At 45.6% G+C, this 15530-nt stretch overlaps 1 protein-coding gene across 4 annotated transcripts in view; it reads left to right on the top strand.

Moving 5' to 3' along the window:
- Window positions 1–2951: 2951 nt before the first annotated feature.
- The window catches only part of NR1H3 (nuclear receptor subfamily 1 group H member 3), a 31348-nt gene continuing 18769 nt past the window's right edge, over window positions 2952–15530 (top strand). The window contains exon 1 of one of the 4 annotated variants that reach the window (XM_081165646.1): window positions 2952–3260. The gene's annotated coding sequence lies outside the window, so the exon portion shown is untranslated. Of the gene's footprint in view, window positions 3261–12189; window positions 13283–15530 lie in introns of those variants that run through there. The other 3 variants (XM_081165647.1, XM_081165642.1, XM_081165645.1) reach the window with 3 other exon arrangements.

Raw genomic sequence — 15530 nt, 5'->3', positions numbered from 1 at the left:
ACGTGAGCCGTTGAAGGCTTTAGCAACAAATGAAAAATTAACAAATTGCTAGATCTAGATGGAATCCACCCAGCAGTCATGGGGGTAGCAAAGGGGGGTGGGGAGGACAGCTGCCCCTCAGATCAAGGAAAACCATAGAAATACTTAATAACTGACCAATCACGTTGCTTCTACCCCCCCCAAAGTCCTTACCCCTCTAACAAAAATCCTGGCAACGCCCACGCCAGGAGTTCTTAAAAAACTCAAATGTGTGTGTGTGTCTGTGTATTTACCATATACCGGTATACCATCTTTCAAGGCAGCGTACAGCAATATACACTAATACAATAAAACATAAAATACTATTAAAACAATATAATTCTTTAAAAATTGACTGCCTCCCATCAACTCCAGTCAACACAGCCATACTGACTGATGAGAGTTGTCATCCAAAACATTATTATTGGTAGTATTAGTATTATTATTCGTATTCTGCCCTTTATCCATATATCCCAGAAAATATGGAGGGCACCAGGTTGGCAAAGGCTGCTGCATATTATTGCTCCCACTTCATTAGAGCTGCTGGAGCTCCTGTTGTCATCATTGAAAGGTGGGAATTGAGCTGTCTTTCCCAGCCCCTGCTGGTGGAAAATGAGAGTGCAACTTCAATTCACTTCCCAGAGCCCTAAGCACCCCAAGTGATGAGAAGGAAGATCCCCTTCATTTATAGGTACCGTAATTTCCCTAAAACTAATGACTTCACTGTGACAAGGAATGTGCAAACGGTCCATAGATATAGATATTCTGGTATTTATAAACCATTTGATATTAATAATTTCTAAGTGGCGTACATAAAATGTTTAAAAAGTGCCGTTCAAAGAACACAGACAATAAAAATCCATCCTCCAAACAGAAAGCTACCTTAAAACGCCTGCTGAAACATGAAAGTCCTTGTCAAGCACCTGAAGTCTAGCAGGAAGGGGGCCTGTCTAATGTCACTCAGGAAGAAGTTCGACAGGATAGGTCCCACCATACCGAATGCAGGGCTTCTGGTAGTTACAAGCCATGCATCTGACCCCTGCAAGGACCACCATTAGAGAGACTCCCCCAGAGATGTCAACGATAGATATGACAGTGATAACAGGGATCAGGCAGTCCTTAAGATATCCTGGACCCAAGTTATTATGGGCCTTGTAAATTAACATGAGAACCTTGACCTTGAGTGTTTACAACCCCCCCTCCCCAACTCAGGATAATGCTTCAAGTATCTAATGAAATGGACTGTAGTCCATTAAATCTAAAGCCATGTTGCCACAATGCACTTTTTAAGGTGCCACAAGATTGTTGTTTTTGCTGTGAGATGCTAACATGGCTACTACCCCTCTGGGAATTGCCCCATGACAAAATCTTTCCCTAGAGAGAACATCCAATGAAGATTAAAGCAGCATGTTGTGAGAGGAGGACCACACAGCAGTGTTGTTAATAATAGTGCAATCTGACGCAGGCCTACTCAGAAGTGAGCCCAGCTGAGTTCAGTAGGACATATGTCCAGGTATACAGGGACGGCATTCCAGCCTGAAGCAGCGTTGGTTCTCCTCACCTAATATTTTGTCAACAGTAATGTTTCAAAATAGTTTTAATTTTGCAGCCACACTCATATTGCCTTTTCCTCATTTATCCTTGGTATGAGTGAAGCAGAAGGGGAAGGCAACAATTCTGAAAAGTCTAATTGTATTATTCAGCATAGCCATGCTCTGATGAGGGCTGTCTGGATCATCATGTAGCCAGAGCAAACACCAACGGGCCCAAGAGCTGAGTGTCTCTTTTCAAAAGTCTGCGGATCTCTTGAGAGGTGGAAGGTGACATTTAGAGAATCCTGCTTTGGGGCAAATGGCTGGTCAGAAGCATCTTTGGACATCTTTCTGCCTGCGTTCCTATACTTCTCCAGGGGGTTGCCATTTAGGGAGAGCATGGGGGAATTCCTTCACACTCACACTCACCCCTTGGTGTTTTAGATCAAGTGATTTAAAATAAGTGACAGTGTGGTTTAATGCAGGGATAGGGAATCTGTGGCCCTCCATGTGTTGCTAGACTACAACTCCCATCATCCTGACCATTGGACATGCTGGCTGGGGCTGATGGGAGTTGGAGGACAACAGTATCTGAAGGGCCACATGAATTCCTAGGAGGCAGGATCTGCCACCCCTGTAGACCTGAGGCAGTTGCCTTACCTTGCCTCATGGGTGGGCTGGCCAATGTTCCGACTCAGAATAAGGCAGCTCTCTATGTTCCTATGCTTGCTCTGTGTGCGCTGCTATTTGCAACCTGTTATACATTGCCAGTCGAGGAAGAGCACCGAGCAGCAAACCTGCAGCCTTCCAGAGGTTGTTAGACTACATCTCCCACCAGCCCCAGCCGGCTTGGTCAATGGTGGAGAAGAGGAGCTGCAGGTAACAGCATCTGGAGAGCAGCCATACCCCACTCAAAGTACAGGGTGGCATTTCGTCTGCTGGGCCCTCCAGTCACTGACAGCAAAGGCTGCCAGCTGCCTTTATCAGTAAACACGCCGGCTTAGTTGGCTAGTGGATTGGTGTGGAATAGTCCGCTGACTCCCCCGCGAAGCTTGGGCCAAGGGGTGCTGTGTCGGTCTCAAACAGGCTCCAAACGATTTCAGATTGTGATACTTTTTTTAACAGGCAAACCCTGTGGGGAATGTAGCAAGGCTTTGGGTTGCGCAGGATCCCTTAAAAAAAAAAGTCCATAAATAACCATGCCTATGTTACATCTTCTGTACACCGCCCCGGTATGTTTCTGACGAAGGGCGGTATAAAAACGTGGAAGGCACAAATGATCCTCGCAAGCAAAGCATTCGGCGTGCAAAGGAAGGAGGGGCTTCTTCCCTTGTGTTTTGGGTTCTCATGCACACCACGCCGCCAGGATGTAGAAATCGGAGGGGGCGAAAGGAACACCAGGGGGTGGAGTTGGGGAAAGTTCAGGCATGTGACTCGGAGGCTGCTGCTGCTCTTGCTGACATTACATCACTGCAACTCGCGCGGAGCGGCTCTCGCCAGCCCGAAGTCAACAGCGCGCCGTTGAGCTTCGCGCGCTCGGCGCTGTCTGATCGCTCCCTCGCCCAGTTGCCGTGGGCCTTCCTGGGGGGCCGGAGCTCGCTGCCTGCTCCCGACCTGCCCCTTTTTCTCCCGAGAGGGGGGCTTCTGGTTGCCCTGTCGCCTCCCCTTCCGGGGCTGCCGGCGCGCCTGGAGCTGCTGTTGCTGACGCGGGTAACTTCTTTCTTTACGCGATCGCCCTGGGCAACCGGGGAGTTTGTGGCGCCCGCTCGAGAGAGCGCGTTTTCACCCACCGAGGGGCTTCGGCCGCCGCGTCCCGCCGCCGCCGCTCTGCGCTCCCCTTCGTGGCGGCGCCAAACTCGAGCTACCGGCGTCAAACCACCTGTTGGCGCTCGGGCAGCGTACACACATGCGTCTAGATGCGTGGCGATAAAGAGGGCGCTTGGTGCTTTTCTTTCCCCGGATTGCTGTTTGATTGCAGTGTTACGGAAGCACAAGTAAAGAACTGCTTTACTTGTCCGATTTGCGGAAAGAAACATTTTCAAAAAATAGCTTAAAAGAGATAAATGCGCACATTCGGATCCCCCATTTTTGGATGTATATTTAAAAAAGGGAGGGAGATTGGCTAAAAGGAGTGTAATTTCTCCGCTTTCCAAGACATTTATGGATGGAACGCTGGCACTAGTGATTGTACAAAACACATGCCTTTGAGTTGCTATACGATTTACACTGCAGTTGGAAAGACATTCACTTACTTGGGAGTAAACCTTTTTTTAACACAGTGGTGCTTCTGAGTAAATTTTCACTCATTCAGGCCCAGGTGGGAGAGAAAGAAGGGTGAACACTGGGTGTTGGAGAGAAAACACTTCTTCAGCAACATCTTATCACATGACATGTGCAGGAAGATGTCTGTTCCCTTGTGGCTTTCGGTCAATGAAAGGGGCTTGGCATACAGTGTGCAGGTGCATTTGTCTTATTGTAGAAGGGCCATAGTGCACAGGTAGAACAGCTGCTTTGCATCCAGAAGGCCCTGGCATAGGGCTGGGAGAGACTCGCTTTCTGAAACCCTGGAGAGTTGCTGCTAGTCAGCATATTGACAGTACTGAGCTAGATGGATCAGTAGTTCAGTCTCAGCATCAGGCAGATTTCTATTTTCCTATACAGTATATAGTAGTCATCACTATTTGCAATTTAAAAACTTTGACACTCCTTTCACTAGGGAGCTCACAAGACCTGGAGAGATATGCCTTTGTGCGGTCAGCTTCTTGTCTATATGAGTTTTTAGGAGGTTGGTGTGAAAAGCCCCATCAGGAAAAGAGGACACAAATGATTGATGATGGTGTTTTGCCCAGGACCCACCAAAACCTGCACCATCATTTGCAAGGCTGGAAATAGAACCACACGGCTTCTGCTTCAGCCTGGGAAACCAGCCGTGAACTCTTTGCTCAGTCGTGATCTCAGTAGGTGGCCTTATCTGTCTATCTCCCTGGAGTTGGAATTGTGTTGCACTTTACTCACCAAGAAATGTCAGAGAAGAATTAATATTTAAGCGGAGAGGCAAGGTTAAATATGGAAGATTGTAAGATGCAGATATTAACCAGCTATCAATGTGTGGATGCTAGCTGGAGGCCTGGTCTTTGTATTTGAGAGGCTTAAATAGGGGACAATGGCTAGTAGCCATAATGGCTAAAAGGAACTTTCATCTTCAGAGGCAGTATTTCTTAGAATATCAGTGGGGGGCAACAGTGGGGGAAGGCTACTGGACAGGCATAGCCTAACGTTTGTTGTCTGTGCCCTGGTAACCTCTGGGTTAGATTATTGCAATGAGTTATATGTGGGGCTGCCTTTGAAGACAGTTCAGAAATGGCAGCTGGTGCAGAATTCAGTGGTCAAGTTGCTCACCAGGGGAAGACAATCTGAGCAAAATCTTGTCAAAACTGTATTGGCTACCAGTCAGTTTCTGTGATCAAGTGAAAGTGCTGGTTTTGACCTATATAGCCTCAGGACCCCAATACCTCAAGGACTGCCTCTCCCCACATGAAGCGATTTGGATCCTGCATGCTCTTTTCTGTGGGAGGTAAAAAGGCTGGCAACATGAGGATGGGACTTTTCAGTGGTGGCTCCTCATTTATGGAATGCTTTCCTCAGGGAGGTATGCGTAGCCCCATCACTATCTCTTTTTACGGGCCTGGTAAAAACATTGTTATTCACCTGGATCACACACACACACACCACTCTAGGTTATTTTCAATCCATGTTTTATTACTCATTTTTGTAAGTCACTTTGAGTTTCACTTTTCTGGAAAAAAGCAAATAACAATAACTTGTTTCAGGGTTTCCCAGAGACATTTTGTAGACCACTGTGGGATGCGGGGTATTCTGGACCTTTGGTCTGATCCAGCAGGGTTCTCTTCTTACATTAAGTGGTGACCAACCTTTGTTTGGCATGTGCTGTGTACCAAAATCAATTCCATGTACATTATGGTAGCTGACTCTAGTTGACCAAGCTGTGGAACAAGGAGCAGTGCTCTGAATGAACCCAGACACTTGGAGCTCCATAAAACCACCTGTTTATTCAGCACCCAGAGTAACATAGAATTGGAAGAATAACATAGAGTTGGAAGGGATCCCAAGGGTAATCTAGTCCAACCCCCTATAATGCAGGAATCTCAACTAGATCATACATGACAGATGGCCATCCAACCTCTGCTTTAAATCCTCCATTGAAGGAGAGTCCACCACCTCCTTCCTTGTAACTTGAAGCCACTGATTTGGGTCCTATCATCTGGAGCAGGAGAAAACAAGCTTGCTTCATCCTCCATGTGACTGCACTTTAGATATTTGTAGATGGCTCTCATATCTCCTCTCACTCTCCGGTTTTCCAGGCCAAAAATACGCAGCTCCCTCAACTGTTCTTCACAAGGCTAGATTTCCAGAAATCTGATCATCTTGGTCACCCTCTGCACACGTTTCAGCTTGTTAGTAGCCTTCTTAAATTGTGGTGCCCACAATCCATCCTGATTTTCTTGCACCAGACTTAAACTGATGTTAGGCGATGTCTGGTCTTCATTGAGCATTCATTCTGATTTGTTTGTGAGAAAATTTTATGACAATGAATATTCATCCTGCATTCATTTTGAGTTGCTTGCAGAGTGATTAAATGTCTTCCCATTAATCCTACACTTTTTTAGTGCATTTCCCCCTCATTTTACTGACTGCAAAAGTCTGTTGTTGTTCTTAAAGTAGATTTGTTGCACCAGAGCACTTTAAATCAACTTTAGTTGCGCAAACCTAATTTTCCAGTATGCAATTAGTTTGCTCCCATAAACTAGGTTATCTGACGTGCATTTGATGGGAATTTGAGAAAAGCCTCCTCAGGGGCTGTAACCAGACTTTGGAACTCCTTACCAAGGAAGTGTCACTTATCTATTTATCTTGTTAGTGGCCTTCCACCAGCAGGCAACCCCCTTTTCATTTAAACAGACATTTTGTTTTATCTCCAGCTCTTTCTTTAACCTGTATTTTGATTGTGTTTCAGCTGGCTATTTTTTTTTTAATACCCTCATTTGGTGACAAACAGTGGGAAAGGGATTTTGCTTTCATACCACACTTGTCTGCTTCTCAAAAGCATCAGGCTGACCACTGCTAGAACCCTGGACCTGATGGACCTTTGGTCTGATCCAGCCCTTCCTAAGTTAGTTCTCCCTTCCATTTAGTAGATCCGTGTGTTGGGCAAATCTGTACTTTATGCAACAGGGGTAAGAACTGCTGGCCTGCAAGCCAGATATGGCCTACGGGAGCTTCCCTATCTGACCTGTGCAGTAATTAGACTTTAAAAAGGATTTCCATTAGTGCCAATGGAAGCTATTTTTTAAGCCCAATTGCTGCTCAGCAGGAAATTTTTGGTTTGTGAGGGTTGCAGCTGGAGGCAGGAGAGTTAACCCTTCCCCTGTGTACTTCCCCTAAGCCCTCATTGAAAATTGTTGTCCTACCCCACAGCAGTTAGACTTGAAAACCTGCTTCCAGGTTTTCCTAACCCTGTGGCTGACTCTGTATCAGAGATGTCTTTAGGAGATGGCCTGAGGGTCCTGAACCTGGGTGTTTTGTACTGGGCCCCAGATCTCCTGCCCCTCTTCTCAAACTGTTTTAATACCTTTGCTTACAAAGCACAGTGCCATTCCAGCCTCCACCATCTTAACTTGCATCTGTACATACAATTCAACATATAAAAATATGTGTTGGGGCCTGTGAATCTTATTATTACCTAGCAAAGTATGTTGCTATACAGCAGGGATGGGGAACCTGTGATCCTGCAATTACTGCTGAACTTCAACACCCGTCAGCTCCAGCCAGCATTCCCTGGGATGGTGGGAATTGCAGTTCAACAACGTCTGGAGGCCACAGGTTCCCATCCCTACTGCACAGAGGCAGCCACAGGGTTAGGAATGCCTGGAAACAGGACTACTCTGTTTTTGTCTTTGGGTCCTCCTGTGATTTTGAGTTGTCTTCCTTCCTCTCCACCAACTTTCCTGTAGCTCCTGGGTGTTATTACTGCTCCTTTCCAGCTGGAAATGGGCAGATGTGTCTTGTAATTCTTAAACAACAGCAGGATGCCATTTCAATCCACTCTTCTTTCTATCTTAAGGTTCATTCAGGTATTTTCTTTTCTGATTGCCTAGCAGTTCTGTGACACTCATCCTCCACACGTACAGCCCCCCGCTTGTTCACATCCTTCTCCCTCACCTCCACTTTTCTTGGGTCCCTTTTTGCTACCTCCAGGCTCTCATGGAGGAAGAAGGCGCTCCAGGGCCTTCTGGGTAGTGGGGCCCTCCCTGTGGAACAGGGGTATAAATAATAAAATGATGATGATGGTGATGTTTAATCCTGTCTTTAGACTGATGTGACTATTGCAGCCATTCTAATTAGGCAGACCAGTAATTGTGTGTGTGTGTGTGTGTGTGTGTGTGTGTGTGTGTTTCTATTCCTTGGTCCAGATGGCATGGAGCAGTCAGCTGAGGACCCCAGTGTCCATCCTCCATAGGAAAAGCTGCTAGTTGTAGCAAGATAACTAATATGGAAGGCCCATTCCCAAATTTAAAGTAATGTCTTGTGGAAGAGAGGAGATATTCTTGCTAGGCCTTGAAACCTCCCCTGCTGGATCCTCCCAGCACTGGATCTCTCTTTTATGTTTGAATGAGCGGCCAACTCAAGTGTGCTGTTCCTCGCATGGTAGACGCTTCTGATCACTTCAGAATGAAGAATACTTCTCCCCACACATGCAGGCTTTCATATCCCTGGATACTGTCGAATTAGCAGGTTCCCCATTTGTACATCCCTTCTATATTTTATTAAAGTATGTAGAACACCGTGAGCTTTGTTTCTGCAATTTTAAAAACGTAGTATTTAAAAATAAATCATATGACTCAGGGCTTTGTCCAGAGGCAAGGGCTTAAGCCTACCTCCAAAATGTATGTTTGTGTGTGTGTAGGGGGGACAACATTTGAGGGGAGGGGAGGGTAACAGCGAGGGGGGGGATATATTCTGCTAGAGCCCACATAGCAGACAGATCACACAAACAGGTCTAGATTTCAAAGGGGAGTCCCATCTTAGTAAGATGCACTTGACACTTCTTAAGTCTTAATTATCCAGTTTAAGTGGAAGGGGATGATATATCCTTCCATTGTTTATTATTCTCATGTTTCCTTCATCCACATGCGGCTTTCAGTGTTATGAGGCGTGCAGGACATAAAGGAAAAACTTAGCACATGATATTTCTATCTTTTGTGAAAGCAACACAATAATGTGGTTATTTGATTTTAGTTTCCATGTTTCCATTTTATTATACTAGAGATGAGCAACCTGTGGCTTTCCAGATGTTTTGAGGCAACAGCTCCCATTATACCTGACCATTGGGCCTGCTGGTTGGACTGATGAGAGTCCAACAACATATGGAGGGCTACTTGTCCCCCATCTCTATGGCTGCTGCAATGCAACAGACAGTGTTTTACACCAGCAAGGGCTGGTGATCACCTACGGAAGCTTTGGAAATAAAAGAAGTTGTTTTAAGCTGCCTTGGCAAGTTGCTGGATGAAGCAGGTAAAGCCTTATAAGACACGAGACATCAGGAAGGGCAGGGCATTGGGAGAAGCAGGGCAACGCTCCAAGTAATTGAAGCCACCCTGGAGAAATTCAAGGCTCTTGTTTCTCGTCTGGTGGGTGTGCCTTGAGTGCAGCCCTGTCACTGGCTGGCTTGGAGCCAAGGACACTTCAGCTTGACTTGCGGGACTGTTTTCTAGCCGGCAGTTTGTTGTGATGTCAGATGTTGTGAGAAGGGAACGCAACTTGGCCGGGCAAAGTCTGCAGAAAGTTCGTCTTCACATTTGGCCTTGTGCCACTGGCAATTAGGACTATGCACATTCCCTGGCTCACAGATGGGCTTCTCCCACTTTCTAGCCATCATTCTCCTTATACCTAATATGGAACTTTTAAAGTTCTCATATTTTTGTTCCTTCGCCCCCGCCTCCTCCACTAACTTCTCTTATGGAATTCAGCAGCCTGGCTAGTATTCTTCCCATGTCCCTCTCTTCAGTGTTCAGTCAGGGCAGCCCCATGTAGAGTGTATTGTAGTAATCTACCTGGAAGCATCTAGGGCAAGGCTGGTTTGCGTGGTGCTTCCCAAACACCCAACAATCAGCTGGGTGGGACATGGTGTGCAATGTGCTTTGTAAGCTCTATGCTCGGCACTTCCCAAGTGCCAAGCTTAGGGCTTGCAAAGTCCTTTGCACAGTTCTTTCCAAGTGCCCGACAACCACCTGATTGGAGACACTCATAATTGACAATGCCTGCAAAGCCCCTTTGGGCCAGACCCCACTGCTACCTGCCCCACACCTGTTGTCACATACGACTGGCTCAGAGCCATGGCTTGCCCGGAATGGCCTCACAGGCCAAAAAGGGAATGCTGGCAGTCCAAATCTGTGAGCTGGAGGTCCCCCACACCTGCACAACATCATTAATCATCCACTCTACTCAATTCATTGCAAGTGGGCCCTGATCCAATAAATACAAGCAGAACCATACTGTAGCAAACACCCGGTCTCCCACACACCAGTCCTATATTGTGGGCAGCAGCCCTATACCCACCCAGGCTGCCCTCCACCCTGTTTAAGCTCTTGCATGTCCCCATGTATACAGAACATAAGCTCACCACACAGGAAGAACTCACTCACTCACTCACTCACTCACTCACAGGCAGTCTTTCTCTCACACACAGATACACTCACCCCACACTCATCCCTGTTACTGTGCTGGGCTTGAGGGAGGAGTTTAAGCCTCTCTTGCCAGCCCAGGGCTGTGGTGGGTGAATTCTCCATCGCAGCACTTGCTGGATTTCCCCTGTGCTGGGCTTGGTGGAGAGGTTTAAACTGGCTCCAGGACCAGATTGAATATATTCCTCTCAGGATCAGAGCTTTTGCACCCGCTTGTGGGCTTTCCCCCAACATCTGGTTAGCCATTGCAAGAACAGAATGCAGGACTTTTGAGGCCTTTGCTCTGATCCAGAAGGTTTTTAACATTTACAGGTTGTCCCAGGGCAAATGGTACAAGAGTGCACTGATGGCAGAACAGCTGAGTTCACATGGATCAGCGTTGAGGCTTGCTTCTAGCTTTTTCCACAGCCCGGCGTTTTCTCTGACTTATTATTTCCCCGACTATTGGCTGTCCTTGTCAACGTGCCTCAAGCTGCTTTGTGGAGGATGGGAGGAGGTAGGGACCATTCTTGGGTGTCCCACCCCACACCCCTGCTTTTCTCTCAAGGGAAGAGCACTAATGTGATTTTTCCTGTTTGAATCCCTTGACAAAGTTGTCAAAGTCATGATTGCATTTCCTGCTGTCCGTCCAAAGGTCAGCGCTGATAGTGGAGTCAGACCTGGCTCTGAGCTCAGCCAAGAACCTAAGGTTACTACAGTTCACTTTCAAAAGTGAAGACCCTCCTCTTCTCTCTCTGGGCCCCCTTAGCTACCTAAGCAGCGAATGAGCTTTGTCAACCAGATGAAGGGAAACATGCATCTGTGTGAGCTTTTGTGACTTTGTCTTTCATGGTTTTGGAGTGGGAGAGGCGTCCCTTGTATCCTAATTGTGGGAGTAAAGGGCGGAGCAGAGAAAGGGAAATGGAAACAGTCTGCAGAAGACACTTAAGTTACACAACTAATTTGACAATAAGATATTTTTAAATTTCCAGAGTTGCAGTTGTGGTTATGTTTCATAAGGCTCTTAATTTTAAGATATTTCTGAAACTGAAACAAACACTAAACTGGTGAGCTTTTATAAAAATAGCAACATCCTCATTTGTTAATTTATTGAAGTACTTTTTCTGAAGCAGCTGATTCCCCCTGATTTAAGCTTATACTTCCCTGCTTTTAAACGGTGTCTTTATGGCAAGCCTTTTCTCCTTCTCCCTTTTGGTAGCTGTTAAAAGAGTCTTGCTGGGTTAAACCAGAGACCCATATGGTCCAGCATTTTCTTTCTGACAGAGACCAGTTAACTGCCTCTGGAAAACTCACAAGCAAGACATTAAGACAGCATTCCTATTTTGATCTTTTATCCCCATGTCTAATATTCAGAGGTATGCTGTCCTTGAATATGGAAGCTGGAGTTAGCTATGATTAATAGCTGCTCACAGGTATATCTTCTATAAACAGAGAGCCGTACATTGTGGTACTTTCCTGCCCTGTGCTTCAAGCTCTAAAAGTCCTTGTGCTTTGTATTATAGTTGATTGAAGTGGCTGGGCTACAACGCCTTCTCCTGCCAGTAGCCCCTGCCAGACTGTGCCAGGAGACGCAGGAAGAGGCCTCCAAGCCTGTGACTGGGGCTGATCCATGCACCACTGTGCCACAACCCTTTTCTGCAAGTTGTCACTGGAGCTGTGACATGCATGCATGCATGCAGAAATGTTATTATTGTTGTTATAATTTATTATACCCATCGGTCACTTTATAAAAGCAAAGGTCTCAAAAATGATTTAACAAGATAAAATGTGTAGAAATGAAAACAATCACCGGGGTGGGGGGAATGTAAGTTACAAAATGTCCATCCTAAAATTCATTCTTCTGTCATGGGTGCATCCAAGTCTTGGAGACCAGCCAGCCAGAAGCAATCTGCCCAGGCTATGGCAGTTTTCTAGAGTGCATTCCCTTAAACCCAGCAAGAAAATAACATGAAAGGGCCCAAGAGTTGGGTGGAAGTGGTATTTAGCAAGGGTGGGGAACCTCAAACCCAGAGGCCACATGTGACCCTCCAAGTCTCCCTGTCTGGTCCTTGCTCTCCTGCAACTCTCCTCTCCTAGAACATGCCGGTTACTGGCCCTGCTTTTAGCTCTCCTTAAATGTTTTTGCCTGGTGGAAATGTGTCCTTGAAGCCTGATAATATCACTTCCTTGCCTGGATGGAGGATAGAGAGGCGTACGTCTTAGTGTTCGCAGAAACTAGCTTTCTGTACAGAGGTAAGATTTACCCCAGTTGCTCCACCCTCTTTTGCCTTTGGCCCCACCCACTACTGCCATGTGGCCCCAGGAAGGTTTCCCACAAGGGAGTGTGGTTCTGGGGTTGAAGAAGGTTCCCAGCCCCTGGTGTATGGGGTTTTGCAGTATTAAGGGCAGTGGAAGCAGAAGGCTTGGAGGACACATAGAGATGGAGGGAAAGCAATGTGGAGAGGGGACATAGGGGTCCTGCAGTGTCAGGAAGAAGATCTAAAGGGTCTGGCCAGCTAAATATTGTGGATGTCTGGCCTCCCAGGGATCTCTGGTAGTTGTGGAGCAGGAAGAGTTTTGTTGACAGGTGCAGCTGTTCCTGACCCTTGTGACACTGCAGGAAGACACTTCTGCTGCTGCATGTGACCCTGTCTTACAAACATTAAAAGCACTTAGAACCCCCTTTAGGTCAGGAATAACAATGTTGACTGAAGTTGGGTGATGAAGCCAGTATCTTGCCCTCAGACGAGCTTACAGTTGGAGCCTGTGCAACAAAATAAGAGGCAGTCAAGCTCACGTGCCGGCAGTTGTGGTTGTGCCACATTTTGGCTCCTGAGGTGGATCACAAAATAGCTCCCACCTCCCTGCCAAGGAAGAAGCAGTGAATGAAGATCTATATCAGGAACAAGCAGCGAAGAAATATCTGCATCGGGATCTGTCGCTCCCATGGATCCTGCCGCCTGAGGCAGTTGCCTCACCTTGCCTCTGCAGGCAAGTAAGCCATCCACCACCAGCACTGGCTGTGATTCAGGGAACTCTTGTCTGAGAAACAGCCAGAAAGATTATGTAAGAACAGTCCCTTCTTTTCCCTCTCTTTCTGTCCATTGGAGGACTAAGTAAATCCTGCAGGCAGAGAGGGGAGGAAATACTGTCTGTTCTAGGATCTGCTTGTGACTGTGTACACACAATACCTTTAAAGCACCCGTGAAACACATTTCCCTCCTCAGAAAATTCTGGGTACTGTAGTTTATTAAGGGTTGCTGGGACATGGAGCTCTGTGAGAGGTAAACTCCTGTTCCCAGAATTCTTTGAGGGGGGAAATGTGATATGAATGTGCTTTGAAGGTGTAGTAGTATATATGCAGCATCTATCTACTATAAAATTACCAATTTTCACCTCTCTTTTAGCTCCTTTGAGTTTCTGCCCAGGACACCTATTCAGTGAGGGGCAGAAGAGGAGGTGACCCATTGATTCAAAGAGTCACAAGCAGCAGGTTTTTGTTTAAGGCTGAGGTGAAAAGAACGAAATGATGGTTCTGGATTACTGCTGTAAAATGGGCTTATCTCCTTTTACTGGAAGGTGTGGGATGAGGATTGCTTTTACTCTTGGGGGGACAAGTGTTTTCAGACAAAAGGTGTCTTTCAGCTCCTGTGAATCTCCTGTCATGTTCAGCCAGGGGAAAGTTGACTTTTGTGTTCTGTGAAACAACTGAAAGAATGGCACTGACATTTGCTTCAGTCTTTTTTTCCTGGTGAAAATTAGCTAGCAACTTGGCTGCTGCTGTTATTTCTATAGGCCTCAGATCTGCATTGCTGTTTGCAAAGTACAAGCTGAAAGATCCTTGCCCCACAAAACTTAAAATTTAAAATTCAACATGGGAAGCAACATAGGAAGGGGAAGCAGGAGTAAATGGAGAACTTCCTTCCTTCCTTCCTTCCTTCCTTCCTTCCTTCCTTCCTTCCTTCCTTCTCTTCAAGAATAAAAATCGCCCCAAGGCTGCTTGCATAAAATACAACAATAAAACTCAATGGGAAACATTTAAAAACATCTCAACTAAACAATCCCATTTTATTAAAACTAGCAATTTTAAAAAAATACATGCAAATATTTCAGTTGCATGTGCAATGTGTAAGTGAAAAATTAGCTGTGCAATAAGCCACAAATAGAACCTTCTGCAGCAGGATATAATGAATAGAATTTGGTAGTTATCTGGCTGTTAGTTCTCATCTCTGTGTTAGGAAGTATGTTTTTCATTTATTCCTAGAGAAGACTTCCTAGCTTTTTAAAGAAAGATTACTGTTAAGGCTGCAACCCTGTGCACTCTCAATTGTGGGTAAGCGCAACTGAATTAAGTGGAATTTCCTTCTGAGTAAATATGCATAGTGTTTGACTGTATCTGTTAGGAAATGAACAAAAATGTTGTTAATCATGTACAGTTCTTCCTAACTTTACTCCCACTTCCCCCTTGAAATTATCTGTAACCTTGAAGCTTCCTTTCTTTAATTATCCAGTGACAGCTCTGCAGCAAATTATTTGGTTTCTATTAAAACCTTGGTGTGTTTCAAGTAGAAACCCTTTTATCAAGGGGTTAGCTACTAAAATGGTTCCATTTTGCTTTGCATCTCTTAGTCTAGGTCAGGGGTCAGCAACCTTTTTCAGCTGTGGGTTGGTCCACCGTCCCTCAGACCATGTGGTGGGCAGGACTATATTTTGAAAAAAAATATTTTATTAGAAATGTGAATAAGGCTAACGTGTGGCGTGGGAGCAGCCTTTTAAAAAGTGTAATAATACTTTTAAAAGTACTTTCCCAAAAAACCCAGAATCGTTTCTGTTGGGGATAATTCAGACTGAAATTCCCAGGTGTCAAAAAAAGAGAGGTTATTGATGTATGCCACTACCGCGGCCCGTATTTTGTAGGCCCCAAAATGGAAAACGAGCGAGGTCTCAACTAAAGAAGAATGGCAACTTAAGCTGACGGAATATGCGCAGCTTCCAGATCTAACATACAGAATAAGAGAACAAGAAGAACATATGTTTAGAGAAGATTGAAAAATATCTATTGAATATATGGGGGGGGGGATTGTGTACCCTTGGAAACGTTGGTAGCATTTAGCACTAAGATAAATTCAACAGTGTAAATAAGTTTTGATGGATGTAATGGAATACTGAATGGTTTGGTTTATGTAAAATATGCAGGGATTTAAGATATGCAAAATGAACCATGGAAAGAGAAGAAGGG

Source organism: Podarcis bocagei, assembly GCF_964188305.1.
Source record: "Podarcis bocagei genome assembly, chromosome: 1".
NCBI lineage: Eukaryota > Metazoa > Chordata > Lepidosauria > Squamata > Lacertidae > Podarcis > Podarcis bocagei.
This window is presented reverse-complemented; position numbering and strand designations above follow the sequence as displayed.